Source organism: Pan paniscus, chromosome 1 (assembly GCF_029289425.2).
Source record: "Pan paniscus chromosome 1, NHGRI_mPanPan1-v2.0_pri, whole genome shotgun sequence".
Classification (NCBI taxonomy): Eukaryota; Metazoa; Chordata; class Mammalia; order Primates; family Hominidae; genus Pan; species Pan paniscus.
In genome coordinates this window covers 20,624,082-20,651,299 of record NC_073249.2, presented here as the reverse complement: position 1 = coordinate 20,651,299, position 27,218 = coordinate 20,624,082, and the positions used below count along the sequence as shown (strand labels likewise).

At 67.7% G+C, this 27,218-nt stretch overlaps 11 non-coding genes and 1 pseudogene across 11 annotated transcripts; all 12 read right to left on the bottom strand.

The window, feature by feature from the left end:
* Positions 1–1,419: 1,419 nt before the first annotated feature.
* On the bottom strand, positions 1,420–1,538 carry LOC134730065 (5S ribosomal RNA). The gene has a single exon (XR_010111718.1). It is a non-coding gene; the product is annotated as a 5S ribosomal RNA (ribosomal RNA).
* A 2,123-nt stretch (positions 1,539–3,661) lies between these two features.
* Positions 3,662–3,780, bottom strand: LOC134730061 (5S ribosomal RNA). Its single transcript, XR_010111698.1, has one exon. It is a non-coding gene; the product is annotated as a 5S ribosomal RNA (ribosomal RNA).
* Positions 3,781–5,905: 2,125 nt separating this feature from the next.
* On the bottom strand, positions 5,906–6,013 carry LOC134730035 (5S ribosomal RNA; annotated as a pseudogene).
* Positions 6,014–8,136: 2,123 nt separating this feature from the next.
* Positions 8,137–8,255, bottom strand: LOC134730060 (5S ribosomal RNA). Its single transcript, XR_010111697.1, has one exon. It is a non-coding gene; the product is annotated as a 5S ribosomal RNA (ribosomal RNA).
* A 2,123-nt stretch (positions 8,256–10,378) lies between these two features.
* On the bottom strand, positions 10,379–10,497 carry LOC134730057 (5S ribosomal RNA). The gene has a single exon (XR_010111681.1). It is a non-coding gene; the product is annotated as a 5S ribosomal RNA (ribosomal RNA).
* A 2,125-nt stretch (positions 10,498–12,622) lies between these two features.
* LOC134730053 (5S ribosomal RNA) lies at positions 12,623–12,741 on the bottom strand. The gene has a single exon (XR_010111674.1). It is a non-coding gene; the product is annotated as a 5S ribosomal RNA (ribosomal RNA).
* Positions 12,742–14,864: 2,123 nt separating this feature from the next.
* LOC134730051 (5S ribosomal RNA) lies at positions 14,865–14,983 on the bottom strand. The gene has a single exon (XR_010111663.1). It is a non-coding gene; the product is annotated as a 5S ribosomal RNA (ribosomal RNA).
* Positions 14,984–17,108: 2,125 nt separating this feature from the next.
* Positions 17,109–17,227, bottom strand: LOC134730049 (5S ribosomal RNA). The gene has a single exon (XR_010111660.1). It is a non-coding gene; the product is annotated as a 5S ribosomal RNA (ribosomal RNA).
* Positions 17,228–19,350: 2,123 nt separating this feature from the next.
* Positions 19,351–19,469, bottom strand: LOC134730047 (5S ribosomal RNA). The gene has a single exon (XR_010111654.1). It is a non-coding gene; the product is annotated as a 5S ribosomal RNA (ribosomal RNA).
* A 2,125-nt stretch (positions 19,470–21,594) lies between these two features.
* Positions 21,595–21,713, bottom strand: LOC134730044 (5S ribosomal RNA). The gene has a single exon (XR_010111648.1). It is a non-coding gene; the product is annotated as a 5S ribosomal RNA (ribosomal RNA).
* A 2,123-nt stretch (positions 21,714–23,836) lies between these two features.
* Positions 23,837–23,955, bottom strand: LOC134730043 (5S ribosomal RNA). The gene has a single exon (XR_010111643.1). It is a non-coding gene; the product is annotated as a 5S ribosomal RNA (ribosomal RNA).
* Positions 23,956–26,080: 2,125 nt separating this feature from the next.
* Positions 26,081–26,199, bottom strand: LOC134730042 (5S ribosomal RNA). Its single transcript, XR_010111642.1, has one exon. It is a non-coding gene; the product is annotated as a 5S ribosomal RNA (ribosomal RNA).
* Positions 26,200–27,218: the final 1,019 nt, after the last annotated feature.

The following is a 27,218-nucleotide window of genomic DNA, read 5'->3' as shown; positions in this document are numbered from 1 at the left end:
TGGAGGAGAGCAAGGACGAGATGGATGGAGAGATAGAAACTGAGGGAGGGAGAGAGACAGCGATCGAGAGAGACAGGCGAGGGCGAGAGGGAAGGAGACAGACAGAGAGGCTGAGAAAGAGAGAGGGACAGAGAAAGAGAGAGAGAGAGAGACAGAGAGACAGAGGGAAAACGACAGAAGTAGCGCGAGGTCCAGGGGGAAACCTAGAAGAGAGAGGCGGAGGGAGCTAGAGAGCGAGAGCGATAGAGCCTTAGAGAGGAAGCGCCCGGCTCCGTTAGGCAGCGCCCTCTTGAGCAGGCCGGGGCAGGGTGGAGGGGGCTTGGGCTGCGCCAGAGCACGCGGGCCAGGCGGTCCGTGCGAGAGGAGCAACGGAGCGCGGAGACGGGCTTTTTCTTGGATGAATTGCTTGCTTTGGAGGTGGGTTTCGTAGGCTCCTGCCTTTCTTGGCACCTCCCTGTGCTCTGGGTGCCTTGCGGCGGGCCCCGAGATTTGCAGAGCGTGCCCGCCCGTTTGGCGGGAGCCGTGGCCCCGGGCGGGCCCGGAGGCCTGGGTCTCCGGCGTGTCCTCGGGACTGGAGTCGTCGACACGAAGTGGGGGGCATTGGGAATCCCGGGTGCACAGGGACTGTTTTCCTGGTGGCTGGCGAAGCAATGCCCTTCCCCCGGGTAAAGCAGCCCATGCGTTCTGGAGCCGAGGTCTTGGCTGGCGTCTGTGGTTCCCGCTGCCCCTGCCCGCCCCTTCCCCCGGTTTGGAAGGGTGCGACGACGGCGCCCGACGGGTGAATGGAATCGCCTGGGCGTTCCGGGAGCGGGAAGGTACCGCGAACGGCAGGGAACCCGCGGCTGCGCCTTTGGGGTCCGGCCCGCTGCCCTCCCAGGCTGGAGCCGGGCTCCTGGCGGGGCGGCGGCGAGGCGGAAGCGGTGGGATGCTGCTGCCCGGCGTGCAGTAGGGGCGGAGCCCCAGGAGGAGGACCCCGGCTGCGGCTGCGGCGGGGGTGTAGGTGGGCGGTAAAGGGGGAGCAGAGTCAGGGGAGGTTGGCAAGCATGGCGACTGTAGGGGGAAGGGAGGCAGCGGGGAAGCCAAAAGAGCCTACAGCAGGCCGGGCGGGCGCGGTGGCTCCCGCCTGTAATCCCAGCACTCTGGGAGGCCGAGGCGGGTGGATCACGAGGTCAGGAGCTCGAGACCATCCCGGCTGACAGGGTGAAACCCCGTCTCTAGGAAAAATAGAAAAAATTAGCCGGGCGTGGTGGCGGGCGCCTGTAGGCCCAGCTACTCGGGAGGCTGAGGCCGGGGAATGGCGTGAGCCCGGGAGGCGGAGCTTGCAGTGAGCCGAGATGGCGCCACTGCACTCCAGCCTGGGCGACAGAGCGAGACTCCGTCTGGAAGAAAAGGAAAGAAAAAGCAAAAAGCCAAAGAAAAAGCCTACAGCACCCGGTATTCCCAGGCGGTCTCCCATCCAAGTACTAACCAGGCCCGACCCTGCTTAGCTTCCGAGATCAGACGAGATCGGGCGCGTTCAGGGTGGTATGGCCGTAGACGCCGAAGGAGGCGCCTGGCTGCCCCAAGAGCCCGGCCCGGCCCGGCCGTGCCCGCCGGATTGCGGCCGTCACCGCCAGCCCGGGGCCGCGGGGCTCGGATCGGGGACCCCCGAGCCGCTGGCCCGCGGCCTTCCCCCCGGCTCCCGCGCTCCCGAGCTTCCACCACATCGGGCCCGCTCGGAGCAGGGAGTGCTCCGAGGCGTCAGGGCCCAGGGCCCACGATCCTGGGACGCCCTCCGGTCCTCCGCCCTGTCGCGGAGGCAGCGTTCTGGATCCCTCGCCGCACAGGGGCTCCTGCGAGGCCCCCTCTTGCCCCACCCACCCAGAGCCGTCAGGGCTGGCCCAAGGCGAACAGCCGGCGCAGCGGCGCGGGGCCTTTCTCTCACAACGCCCCCACCACGGTCGCTTGTCCCGACCAAGACCCGGCCGGGGGGCAAGAGGGCGTGGGGTGTAGCCGGTCGGGGGGTGGCCCTGTTTTGCCCCGCGCTGGCACTAGAGGCGGCGGCCTGATCTCGGGTGAGAGGGCCTGAGAGAAACCCAGACACACCCCACCACCACCAGGAGCAAATCCACTCCCCCACACAGAGACAACACGCGGGCGCGCTCGCACGCGCTCGCGCGGACACACACACACAGACACACACACAGACACAGACACACACGCACGCACACGCACGCGCGCGCACGCACACACACACGCGGCTTGGAGGAGAGCAAGGACGAGATGGATGGAGAGATAGAAACTGAGGGAGGGAGAGAGACAGCGATCGAGAGAGACAGGCGAGGGCGAGAGGGAAGGAGACAGACAGAGAGGCTGAGAAAGAGAGAGGGACAGAGAAAGAGAGAGAGAGAGAGACAGAGAGACAGAGGGAAAACGACAGAAGTAGCGCGAGGTCCAGGGGGAAACCTAGAAGAGAGAGGCGGAGGGAGCTAGAGAGCGAGAGCGATAGAGCCTTAGAGAGGAAGCGCCCGGCTCCGTTAGGCAGCGCCCTCTTGAGCAGGCCGGGGCAGGGTGGAGGGGGCTTGGGCTGCGCCAGAGCACGCGGGCCAGGCGGTCCGTGCGAGAGGAGCAACGGAGCGCGGAGACGGGCTTTTTCTTGGATGAATTGCTTGCTTTGGAGGTGGGTTTCGTAGGCTCCTGCCTTTCTTGGCACCTCCCTGTGCTCTGGGTGCCTTGCGGCGGGCCCCGAGATTTGCAGAGCGTGCCCGCCCGTTTGGCGGGAGCCGTGGCCCCGGGCGGGCCCGGAGGCCTGGGTCTCCGGCGTGTCCTCGGGACTGGAGTCGTCGACACGAAGTGGGGGGCATTGGGAATCCCGGGTGCACAGGGACTGTTTTCCTGGTGGCTGGCGAAGCAATGCCCTTCCCCCGGGTAAAGCAGCCCATGCGTTCTGGAGCCGAGGTCTTGGCTGGCGTCTGTGGTTCCCGCTGCCCCTGCCCGCCCCTTCCCCCGGTTTGGAAGGGTGCGACGACGGCGCCCGACGGGTGAATGGAATCGCCTGGGCGTTCCGGGAGCGGGAAGGTACCGCGAACGGCAGGGAACCCGCGGCTGCGCCTTTGGGGTCCGGCCCGCTGCCCTCCCAGGCTGGAGCCGGGCTCCTGGCGGGGCGGCGGCGAGGCGGAAGCGGTGGGATGCTGCTGCCCGGCGTGCAGTAGGGGCGGAGCCCCAGGAGGAGGACCCCGGCTGCGGCTGCGGCGGGGGTGTAGGTGGGCGGTAAAGGGGGAGCAGAGTCAGGGGAGGTTGGCAAGCATGGCGACTGTAGGGGGAAGGGAGGCAGCGGGGAAGCCAAAAGAGCCTACAGCAGGCCGGGCGGGCGCGGTGGCTCCCGCCTGTAATCCCAGCACTCTGGGAGGCCGAGGCGGGTGGATCACGAGGTCAGGAGCTCGAGACCATCCCGGCTGACAGGGTGAAACCCCGTCTCTAGGAAAAATAGAAAAAATTAGCCGGGCGTGGTGGCGGGCGCCTGTAGGCCCAGCTACTCGGGAGGCTGAGGCCGGGGAATGGCGTGAGCCCGGGAGGCGGAGCTTGCAGTGAGCCGAGATGGCGCCACTGCACTCCAGCCTGGGCGACAGAGCGAGACTCCGTCTGGAAGAAAAGGAAAGAAAAAGCAAAAAGCCAAAGAAAAAGCCTACAGCACCCGGTATTCCCAGGCGGTCTCCCATCCAAGTACTAACCAGGCCCGACCCTGCTTAGCTTCCGAGATCAGACGAGATCGGGCGCGTTCAGGGTGGTATGGCCGTAGACGCCGAAGGAGGCGCCTGGCTGCCCCAAGAGCCCGGCCCGGCCCGGCCGTGCCCGCCGGATTGCGGCCGTCACCGCCAGCCCGGGGCCGCGGGGCTCGGATCGGGGACCCCCGAGCCGCTGGCCCGCGGCCTTCCCCCCGGCTCCCGCGCTCCCGAGCTTCCACCACATCGGGCCCGCTCGGAGCAGGGAGTGCTCCGAGGCGTCAGGGCCCAGGGCCCACGATCCTGGGACGCCCTCCGGTCCTCCGCCCTGTCGCGGAGGCAGCGTTCTGGATCCCTCGCCGCACAGGGGCTCCTGCGAGGCCCCCTCTTGCCCCACCCACCCAGAGCCGTCAGGGCTGGCCCAAGGCGAACAGCCGGCGCAGCGGCGCGGGGCCTTTCTCTCACAACGCCCCCACCACGGTCGCTTGTCCCGACCAAGACCCGGCCGGGGGGCAAGAGGGCGTGGGGTGTAGCCGGTCGGGGGGTGGCCCTGTTTTGCCCCGCGCTGGCACTAGAGGCGGCGGCCTGATCTCGGGTGAGAGGGCCTGAGAGAAACCCAGACACACCCCACCACCACCAGGAGCAAATCCACTCCCCCACACAGAGACAACACGCGGGCGCGCTCGCACGCGCTCGCGCGGACACACACACACAGACACACACACAGACACAGACACACACGCACGCACACGCACGCGCGCGCACGCACACACACACGCGGCTTGGAGGAGAGCAAGGACGAGATGGATGGAGAGATAGAAACTGAGGGAGGGAGAGAGACAGCGATCGAGAGAGACAGGCGAGGGCGAGAGGGAAGGAGACAGACAGAGAGGCTGAGAAAGAGAGAGGGACAGAGAAAGAGAGAGAGAGAGAGAGACAGAGAGACAGAGGGAAAACGACAGAAGTAGCGCGAGGTCCAGGGGGAAACCTAGAAGAGAGAGGCGGAGGGAGCTAGAGAGCGAGAGCGATAGAGCCTTAGAGAGGAAGCGCCCGGCTCCGTTAGGCAGCGCCCTCTTGAGCAGGCCGGGGCAGGGTGGAGGGGGCTTGGGCTGCGCCAGAGCACGCGGGCCAGGCGGTCCGTGCGAGAGGAGCAACGGAGCGCGGAGACGGGCTTTTTCTTGGATGAATTGCTTGCTTTGGAGGTGGGTTTCGTAGGCTCCTGCCTTTCTTGGCACCTCCCTGTGCTCTGGGTGCCTTGCGGCGGGCCCCGAGATTTGCAGAGCGTGCCCGCCCGTTTGGCGGGAGCCGTGGCCCCGGGCGGGCCCGGAGGCCTGGGTCTCCGGCGTGTCCTCGGGACTGGAGTCGTCGACACGAAGTGGGGGGCATTGGGAATCCCGGGTGCACAGGGACTGTTTTCCTGGTGGCTGGCGAAGCAATGCCCTTCCCCCGGGTAAAGCAGCCCATGCGTTCTGGAGCCGAGGTCTTGGCTGGCGTCTGTGGTTCCCGCTGCCCCTGCCCGCCCCTTCCCCCGGTTTGGAAGGGTGCGACGACGGCGCCCGACGGGTGAATGGAATCGCCTGGGCGTTCCGGGAGCGGGAAGGTACCGCGAACGGCAGGGAACCCGCGGCTGCGCCTTTGGGGTCCGGCCCGCTGCCCTCCCAGGCTGGAGCCGGGCTCCTGGCGGGGCGGCGGCGAGGCGGAAGCGGTGGGATGCTGCTGCCCGGCGTGCAGTAGGGGCGGAGCCCCAGGAGGAGGACCCCGGCTGCGGCTGCGGCGGGGGTGTAGGTGGGCGGTAAAGGGGGAGCAGAGTCAGGGGAGGTTGGCAAGCATGGCGACTGTAGGGGGAAGGGAGGCAGCGGGGAAGCCAAAAGAGCCTACAGCAGGCCGGGCGGGCGCGGTGGCTCCCGCCTGTAATCCCAGCACTCTGGGAGGCCGAGGCGGGTGGATCACGAGGTCAGGAGCTCGAGACCATCCCGGCTGACAGGGTGAAACCCCGTCTCTAGGAAAAATAGAAAAAATTAGCCGGGCGTGGTGGCGGGCGCCTGTAGGCCCAGCTACTCGGGAGGCTGAGGCCGGGGAATGGCGTGAGCCCGGGAGGCGGAGCTTGCAGTGAGCCGAGATGGCGCCACTGCACTCCAGCCTGGGCGACAGAGCGAGACTCCGTCTGGAAGAAAAGGAAAGAAAAAGCAAAAAGCCAAAGAAAAAGCCTACAGCACCCGGTATTCCCAGGCGGTCTCCCAACCAGGCCCGACCCTGCTTAGCTTCCGAGATCAGACGAGATCGGGCGCGTTCAGGGTGGTATGGCCGTAGACGCCGAAGGAGGCGCCTGGCTGCCCCAAGAGCCCGGCCCGGCCCGGCCGTGCCCGCCGGATTGCGGCCGTCACCGCCAGCCCGGGGCCGCGGGGCTCGGATCGGGGACCCCCGAGCCGCTGGCCCGCGGCCTTCCCCCCGGCTCCCGCGCTCCCGAGCTTCCACCACATCGGGCCCGCTCGGAGCAGGGAGTGCTCCGAGGCGTCAGGGCCCAGGGCCCACGATCCTGGGACGCCCTCCGGTCCTCCGCCCTGTCGCGGAGGCAGCGTTCTGGATCCCTCGCCGCACAGGGGCTCCTGCGAGGCCCCCTCTTGCCCCACCCACCCAGAGCCGTCAGGGCTGGCCCAAGGCGAACAGCCGGCGCAGCGGCGCGGGGCCTTTCTCTCACAACGCCCCCACCACGGTCGCTTGTCCCGACCAAGACCCGGCCGGGGGGCAAGAGGGCGTGGGGTGTAGCCGGTCGGGGGGTGGCCCTGTTTTGCCCCGCGCTGGCACTAGAGGCGGCGGCCTGATCTCGGGTGAGAGGGCCTGAGAGAAACCCAGACACACCCCACCACCACCAGGAGCAAATCCACTCCCCCACACAGAGACAACACGCGGGCGCGCTCGCACGCGCTCGCGCGGACACACACACACAGACACACACACAGACACAGACACACACGCACGCACACGCACGCGCGCGCACGCACACACACACGCGGCTTGGAGGAGAGCAAGGACGAGATGGATGGAGAGATAGAAAGTGAGGGAGGGAGAGAGACAGCGATCGAGAGAGACAGGCGAGGGCGAGAGGGAAGGAGACAGACAGAGAGGCTGAGAAAGAGAGAGGGACAGAGAAAGAGAGAGAGAGAGAGACAGAGAGACAGAGGGAAAACGACAGAAGTAGCGCGAGGTCCAGGGGGAAACCTAGAAGAGAGAGGCGGAGGGAGCTAGAGAGCGAGAGCGATAGAGCCTTAGAGAGGAAGCGCCCGGCTCCGTTAGGCAGCGCCCTCTTGAGCAGGCCGGGGCAGGGTGGAGGGGGCTTGGGCTGCGCCAGAGCACGCGGGCCAGGCGGTCCGTGCGAGAGGAGCAACGGAGCGCGGAGACGGGCTTTTTCTTGGATGAATTGCTTGCTTTGGAGGTGGGTTTCGTAGGCTCCTGCCTTTCTTGGCACCTCCCTGTGCTCTGGGTGCCTTGCGGCGGGCCCCGAGATTTGCAGAGCGTGCCCGCCCGTTTGGCGGGAGCCGTGGCCCCGGGCGGGCCCGGAGGCCTGGGTCTCCGGCGTGTCCTCGGGACTGGAGTCGTCGACACGAAGTGGGGGGCATTGGGAATCCCGGGTGCACAGGGACTGTTTTCCTGGTGGCTGGCGAAGCAATGCCCTTCCCCCGGGTAAAGCAGCCCATGCGTTCTGGAGCCGAGGTCTTGGCTGGCGTCTGTGGTTCCCGCTGCCCCTGCCCGCCCCTTCCCCCGGTTTGGAAGGGTGCGACGACGGCGCCCGACGGGTGAATGGAATCGCCTGGGCGTTCCGGGAGCGGGAAGGTACCGCGAACGGCAGGGAACCCGCGGCTGCGCCTTTGGGGTCCGGCCCGCTGCCCTCCCAGGCTGGAGCCGGGCTCCTGGCGGGGCGGCGGCGAGGCGGAAGCGGTGGGATGCTGCTGCCCGGCGTGCAGTAGGGGCGGAGCCCCAGGAGGAGGACCCCGGCTGCGGCTGCGGCGGGGGTGTAGGTGGGCGGTAAAGGGGGAGCAGAGTCAGGGGAGGTTGGCAAGCATGGCGACTGTAGGGGGAAGGGAGGCAGCGGGGAAGCCAAAAGAGCCTACAGCAGGCCGGGCGGGCGCGGTGGCTCCCGCCTGTAATCCCAGCACTCTGGGAGGCCGAGGCGGGTGGATCACGAGGTCAGGAGCTCGAGACCATCCCGGCTGACAGGGTGAAACCCCGTCTCTAGGAAAAATAGAAAAAATTAGCCGGGCGTGGTGGCGGGCGCCTGTAGGCCCAGCTACTCGGGAGGCTGAGGCCGGGGAATGGCGTGAGCCCGGGAGGCGGAGCTTGCAGTGAGCCGAGATGGCGCCACTGCACTCCAGCCTGGGCGACAGAGCGAGACTCCGTCTGGAAGAAAAGGAAAGAAAAAGCAAAAAGCCAAAGAAAAAGCCTACAGCACCCGGTATTCCCAGGCGGTCTCCCATCCAAGTACTAACCAGGCCCGACCCTGCTTAGCTTCCGAGATCAGACGAGATCGGGCGCGTTCAGGGTGGTATGGCCGTAGACGCCGAAGGAGGCGCCTGGCTGCCCCAAGAGCCCGGCCCGGCCCGGCCGTGCCCGCCGGATTGCGGCCGTCACCGCCAGCCCGGGGCCGCGGGGCTCGGATCGGGGACCCCCGAGCCGCTGGCCCGCGGCCTTCCCCCCGGCTCCCGCGCTCCCGAGCTTCCACCACATCGGGCCCGCTCGGAGCAGGGAGTGCTCCGAGGCGTCAGGGCCCAGGGCCCACGATCCTGGGACGCCCTCCGGTCCTCCGCCCTGTCGCGGAGGCAGCGTTCTGGATCCCTCGCCGCACAGGGGCTCCTGCGAGGCCCCCTCTTGCCCCACCCACCCAGAGCCGTCAGGGCTGGCCCAAGGCGAACAGCCGGCGCAGCGGCGCGGGGCCTTTCTCTCACAACGCCCCCACCACGGTCGCTTGTCCCGACCAAGACCCGGCCGGGGGGCAAGAGGGCGTGGGGTGTAGCCGGTCGGGGGGTGGCCCTGTTTTGCCCCGCGCTGGCACTAGAGGCGGCGGCCTGATCTCGGGTGAGAGGGCCTGAGAGAAACCCAGACACACCCCACCACCACCAGGAGCAAATCCACTCCCCCACACAGAGACAACACGCGGGCGCGCTCGCACGCGCTCGCGCGGACACACACACACAGACACACACACAGACACAGACACACACGCACGCACACGCACGCGCGCGCACGCACACACACACGCGGCTTGGAGGAGAGCAAGGACGAGATGGATGGAGAGATAGAAACTGAGGGAGGGAGAGAGACAGCGATCGAGAGAGACAGGCGAGGGCGAGAGGGAAGGAGACAGACAGAGAGGCTGAGAAAGAGAGAGGGACAGAGAAAGAGAGAGAGAGAGAGACAGAGAGACAGAGGGAAAACGACAGAAGTAGCGCGAGGTCCAGGGGGAAACCTAGAAGAGAGAGGCGGAGGGAGCTAGAGAGCGAGAGCGATAGAGCCTTAGAGAGGAAGCGCCCGGCTCCGTTAGGCAGCGCCCTCTTGAGCAGGCCGGGGCAGGGTGGAGGGGGCTTGGGCTGCGCCAGAGCACGCGGGCCAGGCGGTCCGTGCGAGAGGAGCAACGGAGCGCGGAGACGGGCTTTTTCTTGGATGAATTGCTTGCTTTGGAGGTGGGTTTCGTAGGCTCCTGCCTTTCTTGGCACCTCCCTGTGCTCTGGGTGCCTTGCGGCGGGCCCCGAGATTTGCAGAGCGTGCCCGCCCGTTTGGCGGGAGCCGTGGCCCCGGGCGGGCCCGGAGGCCTGGGTCTCCGGCGTGTCCTCGGGACTGGAGTCGTCGACACGAAGTGGGGGGCATTGGGAATCCCGGGTGCACAGGGACTGTTTTCCTGGTGGCTGGCGAAGCAATGCCCTTCCCCCGGGTAAAGCAGCCCATGCGTTCTGGAGCCGAGGTCTTGGCTGGCGTCTGTGGTTCCCGCTGCCCCTGCCCGCCCCTTCCCCCGGTTTGGAAGGGTGCGACGACGGCGCCCGACGGGTGAATGGAATCGCCTGGGCGTTCCGGGAGCGGGAAGGTACCGCGAACGGCAGGGAACCCGCGGCTGCGCCTTTGGGGTCCGGCCCGCTGCCCTCCCAGGCTGGAGCCGGGCTCCTGGCGGGGCGGCGGCGAGGCGGAAGCGGTGGGATGCTGCTGCCCGGCGTGCAGTAGGGGCGGAGCCCCAGGAGGAGGACCCCGGCTGCGGCTGCGGCGGGGGTGTAGGTGGGCGGTAAAGGGGGAGCAGAGTCAGGGGAGGTTGGCAAGCATGGCGACTGTAGGGGGAAGGGAGGCAGCGGGGAAGCCAAAAGAGCCTACAGCAGGCCGGGCGGGCGCGGTGGCTCCCGCCTGTAATCCCAGCACTCTGGGAGGCCGAGGCGGGTGGATCACGAGGTCAGGAGCTCGAGACCATCCCGGCTGACAGGGTGAAACCCCGTCTCTAGGAAAAATAGAAAAAATTAGCCGGGCGTGGTGGCGGGCGCCTGTAGGCCCAGCTACTCGGGAGGCTGAGGCCGGGGAATGGCGTGAGCCCGGGAGGCGGAGCTTGCAGTGAGCCGAGATGGCGCCACTGCACTCCAGCCTGGGCGACAGAGCGAGACTCCGTCTGGAAGAAAAGGAAAGAAAAAGCAAAAAGCCAAAGAAAAAGCCTACAGCACCCGGTATTCCCAGGCGGTCTCCCATCCAAGTACTAACCAGGCCCGACCCTGCTTAGCTTCCGAGATCAGACGAGATCGGGCGCGTTCAGGGTGGTATGGCCGTAGACGCCGAAGGAGGCGCCTGGCTGCCCCAAGAGCCCGGCCCGGCCCGGCCGTGCCCGCCGGATTGCGGCCGTCACCGCCAGCCCGGGGCCGCGGGGCTCGGATCGGGGACCCCCGAGCCGCTGGCCCGCGGCCTTCCCCCCGGCTCCCGCGCTCCCGAGCTTCCACCACATCGGGCCCGCTCGGAGCAGGGAGTGCTCCGAGGCGTCAGGGCCCAGGGCCCACGATCCTGGGACGCCCTCCGGTCCTCCGCCCTGTCGCGGAGGCAGCGTTCTGGATCCCTCGCCGCACAGGGGCTCCTGCGAGGCCCCCTCTTGCCCCACCCACCCAGAGCCGTCAGGGCTGGCCCAAGGCGAACAGCCGGCGCAGCGGCGCGGGGCCTTTCTCTCACAACGCCCCCACCACGGTCGCTTGTCCCGACCAAGACCCGGCCGGGGGGCAAGAGGGCGTGGGGTGTAGCCGGTCGGGGGGTGGCCCTGTTTTGCCCCGCGCTGGCACTAGAGGCGGCGGCCTGATCTCGGGTGAGAGGGCCTGAGAGAAACCCAGACACACCCCACCACCACCAGGAGCAAATCCACTCCCCCACACAGAGACAACACGCGGGCGCGCTCGCACGCGCTCGCGCGGACACACACACACAGACACACACACAGACACAGACACACACGCACGCACACGCACGCGCGCGCACGCACACACACACGCGGCTTGGAGGAGAGCAAGGACGAGATGGATGGAGAGATAGAAACTGAGGGAGGGAGAGAGACAGCGATCGAGAGAGACAGGCGAGGGCGAGAGGGAAGGAGACAGACAGAGAGGCTGAGAAAGAGAGAGGGACAGAGAAAGAGAGAGAGAGAGAGAGACAGAGAGACAGAGGGAAAACGACAGAAGTAGCGCGAGGTCCAGGGGGAAACCTAGAAGAGAGAGGCGGAGGGAGCTAGAGAGCGAGAGCGATAGAGCCTTAGAGAGGAAGCGCCCGGCTCCGTTAGGCAGCGCCCTCTTGAGCAGGCCGGGGCAGGGTGGAGGGGGCTTGGGCTGCGCCAGAGCACGCGGGCCAGGCGGTCCGTGCGAGAGGAGCAACGGAGCGCGGAGACGGGCTTTTTCTTGGATGAATTGCTTGCTTTGGAGGTGGGTTTCGTAGGCTCCTGCCTTTCTTGGCACCTCCCTGTGCTCTGGGTGCCTTGCGGCGGGCCCCGAGATTTGCAGAGCGTGCCCGCCCGTTTGGCGGGAGCCGTGGCCCCGGGCGGGCCCGGAGGCCTGGGTCTCCGGCGTGTCCTCGGGACTGGAGTCGTCGACACGAAGTGGGGGGCATTGGGAATCCCGGGTGCACAGGGACTGTTTTCCTGGTGGCTGGCGAAGCAATGCCCTTCCCCCGGGTAAAGCAGCCCATGCGTTCTGGAGCCGAGGTCTTGGCTGGCGTCTGTGGTTCCCGCTGCCCCTGCCCGCCCCTTCCCCCGGTTTGGAAGGGTGCGACGACGGCGCCCGACGGGTGAATGGAATCGCCTGGGCGTTCCGGGAGCGGGAAGGTACCGCGAACGGCAGGGAACCCGCGGCTGCGCCTTTGGGGTCCGGCCCGCTGCCCTCCCAGGCTGGAGCCGGGCTCCTGGCGGGGCGGCGGCGAGGCGGAAGCGGTGGGATGCTGCTGCCCGGCGTGCAGTAGGGGCGGAGCCCCAGGAGGAGGACCCCGGCTGCGGCTGCGGCGGGGGTGTAGGTGGGCGGTAAAGGGGGAGCAGAGTCAGGGGAGGTTGGCAAGCATGGCGACTGTAGGGGGAAGGGAGGCAGCGGGGAAGCCAAAAGAGCCTACAGCAGGCCGGGCGGGCGCGGTGGCTCCCGCCTGTAATCCCAGCACTCTGGGAGGCCGAGGCGGGTGGATCACGAGGTCAGGAGCTCGAGACCATCCCGGCTGACAGGGTGAAACCCCGTCTCTAGGAAAAATAGAAAAAATTAGCCGGGCGTGGTGGCGGGCGCCTGTAGGCCCAGCTACTCGGGAGGCTGAGGCCGGGGAATGGCGTGAGCCCGGGAGGCGGAGCTTGCAGTGAGCCGAGATGGCGCCACTGCACTCCAGCCTGGGCGACAGAGCGAGACTCCGTCTGGAAGAAAAGGAAAGAAAAAGCAAAAAGCCAAAGAAAAAGCCTACAGCACCCGGTATTCCCAGGCGGTCTCCCATCCAAGTACTAACCAGGCCCGACCCTGCTTAGCTTCCGAGATCAGACGAGATCGGGCGCGTTCAGGGTGGTATGGCCGTAGACGCCGAAGGAGGCGCCTGGCTGCCCCAAGAGCCCGGCCCGGCCCGGCCGTGCCCGCCGGATTGCGGCCGTCACCGCCAGCCCGGGGCCGCGGGGCTCGGATCGGGGACCCCCGAGCCGCTGGCCCGCGGCCTTCCCCCCGGCTCCCGCGCTCCCGAGCTTCCACCACATCGGGCCCGCTCGGAGCAGGGAGTGCTCCGAGGCGTCAGGGCCCAGGGCCCACGATCCTGGGACGCCCTCCGGTCCTCCGCCCTGTCGCGGAGGCAGCGTTCTGGATCCCTCGCCGCACAGGGGCTCCTGCGAGGCCCCCTCTTGCCCCACCCACCCAGAGCCGTCAGGGCTGGCCCAAGGCGAACAGCCGGCGCAGCGGCGCGGGGCCTTTCTCTCACAACGCCCCCACCACGGTCGCTTGTCCCGACCAAGACCCGGCCGGGGGGCAAGAGGGCGTGGGGTGTAGCCGGTCGGGGGGTGGCCCTGTTTTGCCCCGCGCTGGCACTAGAGGCGGCGGCCTGATCTCGGGTGAGAGGGCCTGAGAGAAACCCAGACACACCCCACCACCACCAGGAGCAAATCCACTCCCCCACACAGAGACAACACGCGGGCGCGCTCGCACGCGCTCGCGCGGACACACACACACAGACACACACACAGACACAGACACACACGCACGCACACGCACGCGCGCGCACGCACACACACACGCGGCTTGGAGGAGAGCAAGGACGAGATGGATGGAGAGATAGAAAGTGAGGGAGGGAGAGAGACAGCGATCGAGAGAGACAGGCGAGGGCGAGAGGGAAGGAGACAGACAGAGAGGCTGAGAAAGAGAGAGGGACAGAGAAAGAGAGAGAGAGAGAGACAGAGAGACAGAGGGAAAACGACAGAAGTAGCGCGAGGTCCAGGGGGAAACCTAGAAGAGAGAGGCGGAGGGAGCTAGAGAGCGAGAGCGATAGAGCCTTAGAGAGGAAGCGCCCGGCTCCGTTAGGCAGCGCCCTCTTGAGCAGGCCGGGGCAGGGTGGAGGGGGCTTGGGCTGCGCCAGAGCACGCGGGCCAGGCGGTCCGTGCGAGAGGAGCAACGGAGCGCGGAGACGGGCTTTTTCTTGGATGAATTGCTTGCTTTGGAGGTGGGTTTCGTAGGCTCCTGCCTTTCTTGGCACCTCCCTGTGCTCTGGGTGCCTTGCGGCGGGCCCCGAGATTTGCAGAGCGTGCCCGCCCGTTTGGCGGGAGCCGTGGCCCCGGGCGGGCCCGGAGGCCTGGGTCTCCGGCGTGTCCTCGGGACTGGAGTCGTCGACACGAAGTGGGGGGCATTGGGAATCCCGGGTGCACAGGGACTGTTTTCCTGGTGGCTGGCGAAGCAATGCCCTTCCCCCGGGTAAAGCAGCCCATGCGTTCTGGAGCCGAGGTCTTGGCTGGCGTCTGTGGTTCCCGCTGCCCCTGCCCGCCCCTTCCCCCGGTTTGGAAGGGTGCGACGACGGCGCCCGACGGGTGAATGGAATCGCCTGGGCGTTCCGGGAGCGGGAAGGTACCGCGAACGGCAGGGAACCCGCGGCTGCGCCTTTGGGGTCCGGCCCGCTGCCCTCCCAGGCTGGAGCCGGGCTCCTGGCGGGGCGGCGGCGAGGCGGAAGCGGTGGGATGCTGCTGCCCGGCGTGCAGTAGGGGCGGAGCCCCAGGAGGAGGACCCCGGCTGCGGCTGCGGCGGGGGTGTAGGTGGGCGGTAAAGGGGGAGCAGAGTCAGGGGAGGTTGGCAAGCATGGCGACTGTAGGGGGAAGGGAGGCAGCGGGGAAGCCAAAAGAGCCTACAGCAGGCCGGGCGGGCGCGGTGGCTCCCGCCTGTAATCCCAGCACTCTGGGAGGCCGAGGCGGGTGGATCACGAGGTCAGGAGCTCGAGACCATCCCGGCTGACAGGGTGAAACCCCGTCTCTAGGAAAAATAGAAAAAATTAGCCGGGCGTGGTGGCGGGCGCCTGTAGGCCCAGCTACTCGGGAGGCTGAGGCCGGGGAATGGCGTGAGCCCGGGAGGCGGAGCTTGCAGTGAGCCGAGATGGCGCCACTGCACTCCAGCCTGGGCGACAGAGCGAGACTCCGTCTGGAAGAAAAGGAAAGAAAAAGCAAAAAGCCAAAGAAAAAGCCTACAGCACCCGGTATTCCCAGGCGGTCTCCCATCCAAGTACTAACCAGGCCCGACCCTGCTTAGCTTCCGAGATCAGACGAGATCGGGCGCGTTCAGGGTGGTATGGCCGTAGACGCCGAAGGAGGCGCCTGGCTGCCCCAAGAGCCCGGCCCGGCCCGGCCGTGCCCGCCGGATTGCGGCCGTCACCGCCAGCCCGGGGCCGCGGGGCTCGGATCGGGGACCCCCGAGCCGCTGGCCCGCGGCCTTCCCCCCGGCTCCCGCGCTCCCGAGCTTCCACCACATCGGGCCCGCTCGGAGCAGGGAGTGCTCCGAGGCGTCAGGGCCCAGGGCCCACGATCCTGGGACGCCCTCCGGTCCTCCGCCCTGTCGCGGAGGCAGCGTTCTGGATCCCTCGCCGCACAGGGGCTCCTGCGAGGCCCCCTCTTGCCCCACCCACCCAGAGCCGTCAGGGCTGGCCCAAGGCGAACAGCCGGCGCAGCGGCGCGGGGCCTTTCTCTCACAACGCCCCCACCACGGTCGCTTGTCCCGACCAAGACCCGGCCGGGGGGCAAGAGGGCGTGGGGTGTAGCCGGTCGGGGGGTGGCCCTGTTTTGCCCCGCGCTGGCACTAGAGGCGGCGGCCTGATCTCGGGTGAGAGGGCCTGAGAGAAACCCAGACACACCCCACCACCACCAGGAGCAAATCCACTCCCCCACACAGAGACAACACGCGGGCGCGCTCGCACGCGCTCGCGCGGACACACACACACAGACACACACACAGACACAGACACACACGCACGCACACGCACGCGCGCGCACGCACACACACACGCGGCTTGGAGGAGAGCAAGGACGAGATGGATGGAGAGATAGAAACTGAGGGAGGGAGAGAGACAGCGATCGAGAGAGACAGGCGAGGGCGAGAGGGAAGGAGACAGACAGAGAGGCTGAGAAAGAGAGAGGGACAGAGAAAGAGAGAGAGAGAGAGAGACAGAGAGACAGAGGGAAAACGACAGAAGTAGCGCGAGGTCCAGGGGGAAACCTAGAAGAGAGAGGCGGAGGGAGCTAGAGAGCGAGAGCGATAGAGCCTTAGAGAGGAAGCGCCCGGCTCCGTTAGGCAGCGCCCTCTTGAGCAGGCCGGGGCAGGGTGGAGGGGGCTTGGGCTGCGCCAGAGCACGCGGGCCAGGCGGTCCGTGCGAGAGGAGCAACGGAGCGCGGAGACGGGCTTTTTCTTGGATGAATTGCTTGCTTTGGAGGTGGGTTTCGTAGGCTCCTGCCTTTCTTGGCACCTCCCTGTGCTCTGGGTGCCTTGCGGCGGGCCCCGAGATTTGCAGAGCGTGCCCGCCCGTTTGGCGGGAGCCGTGGCCCCGGGCGGGCCCGGAGGCCTGGGTCTCCGGCGTGTCCTCGGGACTGGAGTCGTCGACACGAAGTGGGGGGCATTGGGAATCCCGGGTGCACAGGGACTGTTTTCCTGGTGGCTGGCGAAGCAATGCCCTTCCCCCGGGTAAAGCAGCCCATGCGTTCTGGAGCCGAGGTCTTGGCTGGCGTCTGTGGTTCCCGCTGCCCCTGCCCGCCCCTTCCCCCGGTTTGGAAGGGTGCGACGACGGCGCCCGACGGGTGAATGGAATCGCCTGGGCGTTCCGGGAGCGGGAAGGTACCGCGAACGGCAGGGAACCCGCGGCTGCGCCTTTGGGGTCCGGCCCGCTGCCCTCCCAGGCTGGAGCCGGGCTCCTGGCGGGGCGGCGGCGAGGCGGAAGCGGTGGGATGCTGCTGCCCGGCGTGCAGTAGGGGCGGAGCCCCAGGAGGAGGACCCCGGCTGCGGCTGCGGCGGGGGTGTAGGTGGGCGGTAAAGGGGGAGCAGAGTCAGGGGAGGTTGGCAAGCATGGCGACTGTAGGGGGAAGGGAGGCAGCGGGGAAGCCAAAAGAGCCTACAGCAGGCCGGGCGGGCGCGGTGGCTCCCGCCTGTAATCCCAGCACTCTGGGAGGCCGAGGCGGGTGGATCACGAGGTCAGGAGCTCGAGACCATCCCGGCTGACAGGGTGAAACCCCGTCTCTAGGAAAAATAGAAAAAATTAGCCGGGCGTGGTGGCGGGCGCCTGTAGGCCCAGCTACTCGGGAGGCTGAGGCCGGGGAATGGCGTGAGCCCGGGAGGCGGAGCTTGCAGTGAGCCGAGATGGCGCCACTGCACTCCAGCCTGGGCGACAGAGCGAGACTCCGTCTGGAAGAAAAGGAAAGAAAAAGCAAAAAGCCAAAGAAAAAGCCTACAGCACCCGGTATTCCCAGGCGGTCTCCCATCCAAGTACTAACCAGGCCCGACCCTGCTTAGCTTCCGAGATCAGACGAGATCGGGCGCGTTCAGGGTGGTATGGCCGTAGACGCCGAAGGAGGCGCCTGGCTGCCCCAAGAGCCCGGCCCGGCCCGGCCGTGCCCGCCGGATTGCGGCCGTCACCGCCAGCCCGGGGCCGCGGGGCTCGGATCGGGGACCCCCGAGCCGCTGGCCCGCGGCCTTCCCCCCGGCTCCCGCGCTCCCGAGCTTCCACCACATCGGGCCCGCTCGGAGCAGGGAGTGCTCCGAGGCGTCAGGGCCCAGGGCCCACGATCCTGGGACGCCCTCCGGTCCTCCGCCCTGTCGCGGAGGCAGCGTTCTGGATCCCTCGCCGCACAGGGGCTCCTGCGAGGCCCCCTCTTGCCCCACCCACCCAGAGCCGTCAGGGCTGGCCCAAGGCGAACAGCCGGCGCAGCGGCGCGGGGCCTTTCTCTCACAACGCCCCCACCACGGTCGCTTGTCCCGACCAAGACCCGGCCGGGGGGCAAGAGGGCGTGGGGTGTAGCCGGTCGGGGGGTGGCCCTGTTTTGCCCCGCGCTGGCACTAGAGGCGGCGGCCTGATCTCGGGTGAGAGGGCCTGAGAGAAACCCAGACACACCCCACCACCACCAGGAGCAAATCCACTCCCCCACACAGAGACAACACGCGGGCGCGCTCGCACGCGCTCGCGCGGACACACACACACAGACACACACACAGACACAGACACACACGCACGCACACGCACGCGCGCGCACGCACACACACACGCGGCTTGGAGGAGAGCAAGGACGAGATGGATGGAGAGATAGAAACTGAGGGAGGGAGAGAGACAGCGATCGAGAGAGACAGGCGAGGGCGAGAGGGAAGGAGACAGACAGAGAGGCTGAGAAAGAGAGAGGGACAGAGAAAGAGAGAGAGAGAGAGACAGAGAGACAGAGGGAAAACGACAGAAGTAGCGCGAGGTCCAGGGGGAAACCTAGAAGAGAGAGGCGGAGGGAGCTAGAGAGCGAGAGCGATAGAGCCTTAGAGAGGAAGCGCCCGGCTCCGTTAGGCAGCGCCCTCTTGAGCAGGCCGGGGCAGGGTGGAGGGGGCTTGGGCTGCGCCAGAGCACGCGGGCCAGGCGGTCCGTGCGAGAGGAGCAACGGAGCGCGGAGACGGGCTTTTTCTTGGATGAATTGCTTGCTTTGGAGGTGGGTTTCGTAGGCTCCTGCCTTTCTTGGCACCTCCCTGTGCTCTGGGTGCCTTGCGGCGGGCCCCGAGATTTGCAGAGCGTGCCCGCCCGTTTGGCGGGAGCCGTGGCCCCGGGCGGGCCCGGAGGCCTGGGTCTCCGGCGTGTCCTCGGGACTGGAGTCGTCGACACGAAGTGGGGGGCATTGGGAATCCCGGGTGCACAGGGACTGTTTTCCTGGTGGCTGGCGAAGCAATGCCCTTCCCCCGGGTAAAGCAGCCCATGCGTTCTGGAGCCGAGGTCTTGGCTGGCGTCTGTGGTTCCCGCTGCCCCTGCCCGCCCCTTCCCCCGGTTTGGAAGGGTGCGACGACGGCGCCCGACGGGTGAATGGAATCGCCTGGGCGTTCCGGGAGCGGGAAGGTACCGCGAACGGCAGGGAACCCGCGGCTGCGCCTTTGGGGTCCGGCCCGCTGCCCTCCCAGGCTGGAGCCGGGCTCCTGGCGGGGCGGCGGCGAGGCGGAAGCGGTGGGATGCTGCTGCCCGGCGTGCAGTAGGGGCGGAGCCCCAGGAGGAGGACCCCGGCTGCGGCTGCGGCGGGGGTGTAGGTGGGCGGTAAAGGGGGAGCAGAGTCAGGGGAGGTTGGCAAGCATGGCGACTGTAGGGGGAAGGGAGGCAGCGGGGAAGCCAAAAGAGCCTACAGCAGGCCGGGCGGGCGCGGTGGCTCCCGCCTGTAATCCCAGCACTCTGGGAGGCCGAGGCGGGTGGATCACGAGGTCAGGAGCTCGAGACCATCCCGGCTGACAGGGTGAAACCCCGTCTCTAGGAAAAATAGAAAAAATTAGCCGGGCGTGGTGGCGGGCGCCTGTAGGCCCAGCTACTCGGGAGGCTGAGGCCGGGGAATGGCGTGAGCCCGGGAGGCGGAGCTTGCAGTGAGCCGAGATGGCGCCACTGCACTCCAGCCTGGGCGACAGAGCGAGACTCCGTCTGGAAGAAAAGGAAAGAAAAAGCAAAAAGCCAAAGAAAAAGCCTACAGCACCCGGTATTCCCAGGCGGTCTCCCATCCAAGTACTAACCAGGCCCGACCCTGCTTAGCTTCCGAGATCAGACGAGATCGGGCGCGTTCAGGGTGGTATGGCCGTAGACGCCGAAGGAGGCGCCTGGCTGCCCCAAGAGCCCGGCCCGGCCCGGCCGTGCCCGCCGGATTGCGGCCGTCACCGCCAGCCCGGGGCCGCGGGGCTCGGATCGGGGACCCCCGAGCCGCTGGCCCGCGGCCTTCCCCCCGGCTCCCGCGCTCCCGAGCTTCCACCACATCGGGCCCGCTCGGAGCAGGGAGTGCTCCGAGGCGTCAGGGCCCAGGGCCCACGATCCTGGGACGCCCTCCGGTCCTCCGCCCTGTCGCGGAGGCAGCGTTCTGGATCCCTCGCCGCACAGGGGCTCCTGCGAGGCCCCCTCTTGCCCCACCCACCCAGAGCCGTCAGGGCTGGCCCAAGGCGAACAGCCGGCGCAGCGGCGCGGGGCCTTTCTCTCACAACGCCCCCACCACGGTCGCTTGTCCCGACCAAGACCCGGCCGGGGGGCAAGAGGGCGTGGGGTGTAGCCGGTCGGGGGGTGGCCCTGTTTTGCCCCGCGCTGGCACTAGAGGCGGCGGCCTGATCTCGGGTGAGAGGGCCTGAGAGAAACCCAGACACACCCCACCACCACCAGGAGCAAATCCACTCCCCCACACAGAGACAACACGCGGGCGCGCTCGCACGCGCTCGCGCGGACACACACACACAGACACACACACAGACACAGACACACACGCACGCACACGCACGCGCGCGCACGCACACACACACGCGGCTTGGAGGAGAGCAAGGACGAGATGGATGGAGAGATAGAAACTGAGGGAGGGAGAGAGACAGCGATCGAGAGAGACAGGCGAGGGCGAGAGGGAAGGAGACAGACAGAGAGGCTGAGAAAGAGAGAGGGACAGAGAAAGAGAGAGAGAGAGAGAGACAGAGAGACAGAGGGAAAACGACAGAAGTAGCGCGAGGTCCAGGGGGAAACCTAGAAGAGAGAGGCGGAGGGAGCTAGAGAGCGAGAGCGATAGAGCCTTAGAGAGGAAGCGCCCGGCTCCGTTAGGCAGCGCCCTCTTGAGCAGGCCGGGGCAGGGTGGAGGGGGCTTGGGCTGCGCCAGAGCACGCGGGCCAGGCGGTCCGTGCGAGAGGAGCAACGGAGCGCGGAGACGGGCTTTTTCTTGGATGAATTGCTTGCTTTGGAGGTGGGTTTCGTAGGCTCCTGCCTTTCTTGGCACCTCCCTGTGCTCTGGGTGCCTTGCGGCGGGCCCCGAGATTTGCAGAGCGTGCCCGCCCGTTTGGCGGGAGCCGTGGCCCCGGGCGGGCCCGGAGGCCTGGGTCTCCGGCGTGTCCTCGGGACTGGAGTCGTCGACACGAAGTGGGGGGCATTGGGAATCCCGGGTGCACAGGGACTGTTTTCCTGGTGGCTGGCGAAGCAATGCCCTTCCCCCGGGTAAAGCAGCCCATGCGTTCTGGAGCCGAGGTCTTGGCTGGCGTCTGTGGTTCCCGCTGCCCCTGCCCGCCCCTTCCCCCGGTTTGGAAGGGTGCGACGACGGCGCCCGACGGGTGAATGGAATCGCCTGGGCGTTCCGGGAGCGGGAAGGTACCGCGAACGGCAGGGAACCCGCGGCTGCGCCTTTGGGGTCCGGCCCGCTGCCCTCCCAGGCTGGAGCCGGGCTCCTGGCGGGGCGGCGGCGAGGCGGAAGCGGTGGGATGCTGCTGCCCGGCGTGCAGTAGGGGCGGAGCCCCAGGAGGAGGACCCCGGCTGCGGCTGCGGCGGGGGTGTAGGTGGGCGGTAAAGGGGGAGCAGAGTCAGGGGAGGTTGGCAAGCATGGCGACTGTAGGGGGAAGGGAGGCAGCGGGGAAGCCAAAAGAGCCTACAGCAGGCCGGGCGGGCGCGGTGGCTCCCGCCTGTAATCCCAGCACTCTGGGAGGCCGAGGCGGGTGGATCACGAGGTCAGGAGCTCGAGACCATCCCGGCTGACAGGGTGAAACCCCGTCTCTAGGAAAAATAGAAAAAATTAGCCGGGCGTGGTGGCGGGCGCCTGTAGGCCCAGCTACTCGGGAGGCTGAGGCCGGGGAATGGCGTGAGCCCGGGAGGCGGAGCTTGCAGTGAGCCGAGATGGCGCCACTGCACTCCAGCCTGGGCGACAGAGCGAGACTCCGTCTGGAAGAAAAGGAAAGAAAAAGCAAAAAGCCAAAGAAAAAGCCTACAGCACCCGGTATTCCCAGGCGGTCTCCCATCCAAGTACTAACCAGGCCCGACCCTGCTTAGCTTCCGAGATCAGACGAGATCGGGCGCGTTCAGGGTGGTATGGCCGTAGACGCCGAAGGAGGCGCCTGGCTGCCCCAAGAGCCCGGCCCGGCCCGGCCGTGCCCGCCGGATTGCGGCCGTCACCGCCAGCCCGGGGCCGCGGGGCTCGGATCGGGGACCCCCGAGCCGCTGGCCCGCGGCCTTCCCCCCGGCTCCCGCGCTCCCGAGCTTCCACCACATCGGGCCCGCTCGGAGCAGGGAGTGCTCCGAGGCGTCAGGGCCCAGGGCCCACGATCCTGGGACGCCCTCCGGTCCTCCGCCCTGTCGCGGAGGCAGCGTTCTGGATCCCTCGCCGCACAGGGGCTCCTGCGAGGCCCCCTCTTGCCCCACCCACCCAGAGCCGTCAGGGCTGGCCCAAGGCGAACAGCCGGCGCAGCGGCGCGGGGCCTTTCTCTCACAACGCCCCCACCACGGTCGCTTGTCCCGACCAAGACCCGGCCGGGGGGCAAGAGGGCGTGGGGTGTAGCCGGTCGGGGGGTGGCCCTGTTTTGCCCCGCGCTGGCACTAGAGGCGGCGGCCTGATCTCGGGTGAGAGGGCCTGAGAGAAACCCAGACACACCCCACCACCACCAGGAGCAAATCCACTCCCCCACACAGAGACAACACGCGGGCGCGCTCGCACGCGCTCGCGCGGACACACACACACAGACACACACACAGACACAGACACACACGCACGCACACGCACGCGCGCGCACGCACACACACACGCGGCTTGGAGGAGAGCAAGGACGAGATGGATGGAGAGATAGAAAGTGAGGGAGGGAGAGAGACAGCGATCGAGAGAGACAGGCGAGGGCGAGAGGGAAGGAGACAGACAGAGAGGCTGAGAAAGAGAGAGGGACAGAGAAAGAGAGAGAGAGAGAGACAGAGAGACAGAGGGAAAACGACAGAAGTAGCGCGAGGTCCAGGGGGAAACCTAGAAGAGAGAGGCGGAGGGAGCTAGAGAGCGAGAGCGATAGAGCCTTAGAGAGGAAGCGCCCGGCTCCGTTAGGCAGCGCCCTCTTGAGCAGGCCGGGGCAGGGTGGAGGGGGCTTGGGCTGCGCCAGAGCACGCGGGCCAGGCGGTCCGTGCGAGAGGAGCAACGGAGCGCGGAGACGGGCTTTTTCTTGGATGAATTGCTTGCTTTGGAGGTGGGTTTCGTAGGCTCCTGCCTTTCTTGGCACCTCCCTGTGCTCTGGGTGCCTTGCGGCGGGCCCCGAGATTTGCAGAGCGTGCCCGCCCGTTTGGCGGGAGCCGTGGCCCCGGGCGGGCCCGGAGGCCTGGGTCTCCGGCGTGTCCTCGGGACTGGAGTCGTCGACACGAAGTGGGGGGCATTGGGAATCCCGGGTGCACAGGGACTGTTTTCCTGGTGGCTGGCGAAGCAATGCCCTTCCCCCGGGTAAAGCAGCCCATGCGTTCTGGAGCCGAGGTCTTGGCTGGCGTCTGTGGTTCCCGCTGCCCCTGCCCGCCCCTTCCCCCGGTTTGGAAGGGTGCGACGACGGCGCCCGACGGGTGAATGGAATCGCCTGGGCGTTCCGGGAGCGGGAAGGTACCGCGAACGGCAGGGAACCCGCGGCTGCGCCTTTGGGGTCCGGCCCGCTGCCCTCCCAGGCTGGAGCCGGGCTCCTGGCGGGGCGGCGGCGAGGCGGAAGCGGTGGGATGCTGCTGCCCGGCGTGCAGTAGGGGCGGAGCCCCAGGAGGAGGACCCCGGCTGCGGCTGCGGCGGGGGTGTAGGTGGGCGGTAAAGGGGGAGCAGAGTCAGGGGAGGTTGGCAAGCATGGCGACTGTAGGGGGAAGGGAGGCAGCGGGGAAGCCAAAAGAGCCTACAGCAGGCCGGGCGGGCGCGGTGGCTCCCGCCTGTAATCCCAGCACTCTGGGAGGCCGAGGCGGGTGGATCACGAGGTCAGGAGCTCGAGACCATCCCGGCTGACAGGGTGAAACCCCGTCTCTAGGAAAAATAGAAAAAATTAGCCGGGCGTGGTGGCGGGCGCCTGTAGGCCCAGCTACTCGGGAGGCTGAGGCCGGGGAATGGCGTGAGCCCGGGAGGCGGAGCTTGCAGTGAGCCGAGATGGCGCCACTGCACTCCAGCCTGGGCGACAGAGCGAGACTCCGTCTGGAAGAAAAGGAAAGAAAAAGCAAAAAGCCAAAGAAAAAGCCTACAGCACCCGGTATTCCCAGGCGGTCTCCCATCCAAGTACTAACCAGGCCCGACCCTGCTTAGCTTCCGAGATCAGACGAGATCGGGCGCGTTCAGGGTGGTATGGCCGTAGACGCCGAAGGAGGCGCCTGGCTGCCCCAAGAGCCCGGCCCGGCCCGGCCGTGCCCGCCGGATTGCGGCCGTCACCGCCAGCCCGGGGCCGCGGGGCTCGGATCGGGGACCCCCGAGCCGCTGGCCCGCGGCCTTCCCCCCGGCTCCCGCGCTCCCGAGCTTCCACCACATCGGGCCCGCTCGGAGCAGGGAGTGCTCCGAGGCGTCAGGGCCCAGGGCCCACGATCCTGGGACGCCCTCCGGTCCTCCGCCCTGTCGCGGAGGCAGCGTTCTGGATCCCTCGCCGCACAGGGGCTCCTGCGAGGCCCCCTCTTGCCCCACCCACCCAGAGCCGTCAGGGCTGGCCCAAGGCGAACAGCCGGCGCAGCGGCGCGGGGCCTTTCTCTCACAACGCCCCCACCACGGTCGCTTGTCCCGACCAAGACCCGGCCGGGGGGCAAGAGGGCGTGGGGTGTAGCCGGTCGGGGGGTGGCCCTGTTTTGCCCCGCGCTGGCACTAGAGGCGGCGGCCTGATCTCGGGTGAGAGGGCCTGAGAGAAACCCAGACACACCCCACCACCACCAGGAGCAAATCCACTCCCCCACACAGAGACAACACGCGGGCGCGCTCGCACGCGCTCGCGCGGACACACACACACAGACACACACACAGACACAGACACACACGCACGCACACGCACGCGCGCGCACGCACACACACACGCGGCTTGGAGGAGAGCAAGGACGAGATGGATGGAGAGATAGAAACTGAGGGAGGGAGAGAGACAGCGATCGAGAGAGACAGGCGAGGGCGAGAGGGAAGGAGACAGACAGAGAGGCTGAGAAAGAGAGAGGGACAGAGAAAGAGAGAGAGAGAGAGAGACAGAGAGACAGAGGGAAAACGACAGAAGTAGCGCGAGGTCCAGGGGGAAACCTAGAAGAGAGAGGCGGAGGGAGCTAGAGAGCGAGAGCGATAGAGCCTTAGAGAGGAAGCGCCCGGCTCCGTTAGGCAGCGCCCTCTTGAGCAGGCCGGGGCAGGGTGGAGGGGGCTTGGGCTGCGCCAGAGCACGCGGGCCAGGCGGTCCGTGCGAGAGGAGCAACGGAGCGCGGAGACGGGCTTTTTCTTGGATGAATTGCTTGCTTTGGAGGTGGGTTTCGTAGGCTCCTGCCTTTCTTGGCACCTCCCTGTGCTCTGGGTGCCTTGCGGCGGGCCCCGAGATTTGCAGAGCGTGCCCGCCCGTTTGGCGGGAGCCGTGGCCCCGGGCGGGCCCGGAGGCCTGGGTCTCCGGCGTGTCCTCGGGACTGGAGTCGTCGACACGAAGTGGGGGGCATTGGGAATCCCGGGTGCACAGGGACTGTTTTCCTGGTGGCTGGCGAAGCAATGCCCTTCCCCCGGGTAAAGCAGCCCATGCGTTCTGGAGCCGAGGTCTTGGCTGGCGTCTGTGGTTCCCGCTGCCCCTGCCCGCCCCTTCCCCCGGTTTGGAAGGGTGCGACGACGGCGCCCGACGGGTGAATGGAATCGCCTGGGCGTTCCGGGAGCGGGAAGGTACCGCGAACGGCAGGGAACCCGCGGCTGCGCCTTTGGGGTCCGGCCCGCTGCCCTCCCAGGCTGGAGCCGGGCTCCTGGCGGGGCGGCGGCGAGGCGGAAGCGGTGGGATGCTGCTGCCCGGCGTGCAGTAGGGGCGGAGCCCCAGGAGGAGGACCCCGGCTGCGGCTGCGGCGGGGGTGTAGGTGGGCGGTAAAGGGGGAGCAGAGTCAGGGGAGGTTGGCAAGCATGGCGACTGTAGGGGGAAGGGAGGCAGCGGGGAAGCCAAAAGAGCCTACAGCAGGCCGGGCGGGCGCGGTGGCTCCCGCCTGTAATCCCAGCACTCTGGGAGGCCGAGGCGGGTGGATCACGAGGTCAGGAGCTCGAGACCATCCCGGCTGACAGGGTGAAACCCCGTCTCTAGGAAAAATAGAAAAAATTAGCCGGGCGTGGTGGCGGGCGCCTGTAGGCCCAGCTACTCGGGAGGCTGAGGCCGGGGAATGGCGTGAGCCCGGGAGGCGGAGCTTGCAGTGAGCCGAGATGGCGCCACTGCACTCCAGCCTGGGCGACAGAGCGAGACTCCGTCTGGAAGAAAAGGAAAGAAAAAGCAAAAAGCCAAAGAAAAAGCCTACAGCACCCGGTATTCCCAGGCGGTCTCCCATCCAAGTACTAACCAGGCCCGACCCTGCTTAGCTTCCGAGATCAGACGAGATCGGGCGCGTTCAGGGTGGTATGGCCGTAGACGCCGAAGGAGGCGCCTGGCTGCCCCAAGAGCCCGGCCCGGCCCGGCCGTGCCCGCCGGATTGCGGCCGTCACCGCCAGCCCGGGGCCGCGGGGCTCGGATCGGGGACCCCCGAGCCGCTGGCCCGCGGCCTTCCCCCCGGCTCCCGCGCTCCCGAGCTTCCACCACATCGGGCCCGCTCGGAGCAGGGAGTGCTCCGAGGCGTCAGGGCCCAGGGCCCACGATCCTGGGACGCCCTCCGGTCCTCCGCCCTGTCGCGGAGGCAGCGTTCTGGATCCCTCGCCGCACAGGGGCTCCTGCGAGGCCCCCTCTTGCCCCACCCACCCAGAGCCGTCAGGGCTGGCCCAAGGCGAACAGCCGGCGCAGCGGCGCGGGGCCTTTCTCTCACAACGCCCCCACCACGGTCGCTTGTCCCGACCAAGACCCGGCCGGGGGGCAAGAGGGCGTGGGGTGTAGCCGGTCGGGGGGTGGCCCTGTTTTGCCCCGCGCTGGCACTAGAGGCGGCGGCCTGATCTCGGGTGAGAGGGCCTGAGAGAAACCCAGACACACCCCACCACCACCAGGAGCAAATCCACTCCCCCACACAGAGACAACACGCGGGCGCGCTCGCACGCGCTCGCGCGGACACACACACACAGACACACACACAGACACAGACACACACGCACGCACACGCACGCGCGCGCACGCACACACACACGCGGCTTGGAGGAGAGCAAGGACGAGATGGATGGAGAGATAGAAACTGAGGGAGGGAGAGAGACAGCGATCGAGAGAGACAGGCGAGGGCGAGAGGGAAGGAGACAGACAGAGAGGCTGAGAAAGAGAGAGGGACAGAGAAAGAGAGAGAGAGAGAGACAGAGAGACAGAGGGAAAACGACAGAAGTAGCGCGAGGTCCAGGGGGAAACCTAGAAGAGAGAGGCGGAGGGAGCTAGAGAGCGAGAGCGATAGAGCCTTAGAGAGGAAGCGCCCGGCTCCGTTAGGCAGCGCCCTCTTGAGCAGGCCGGGGCAGGGTGGAGG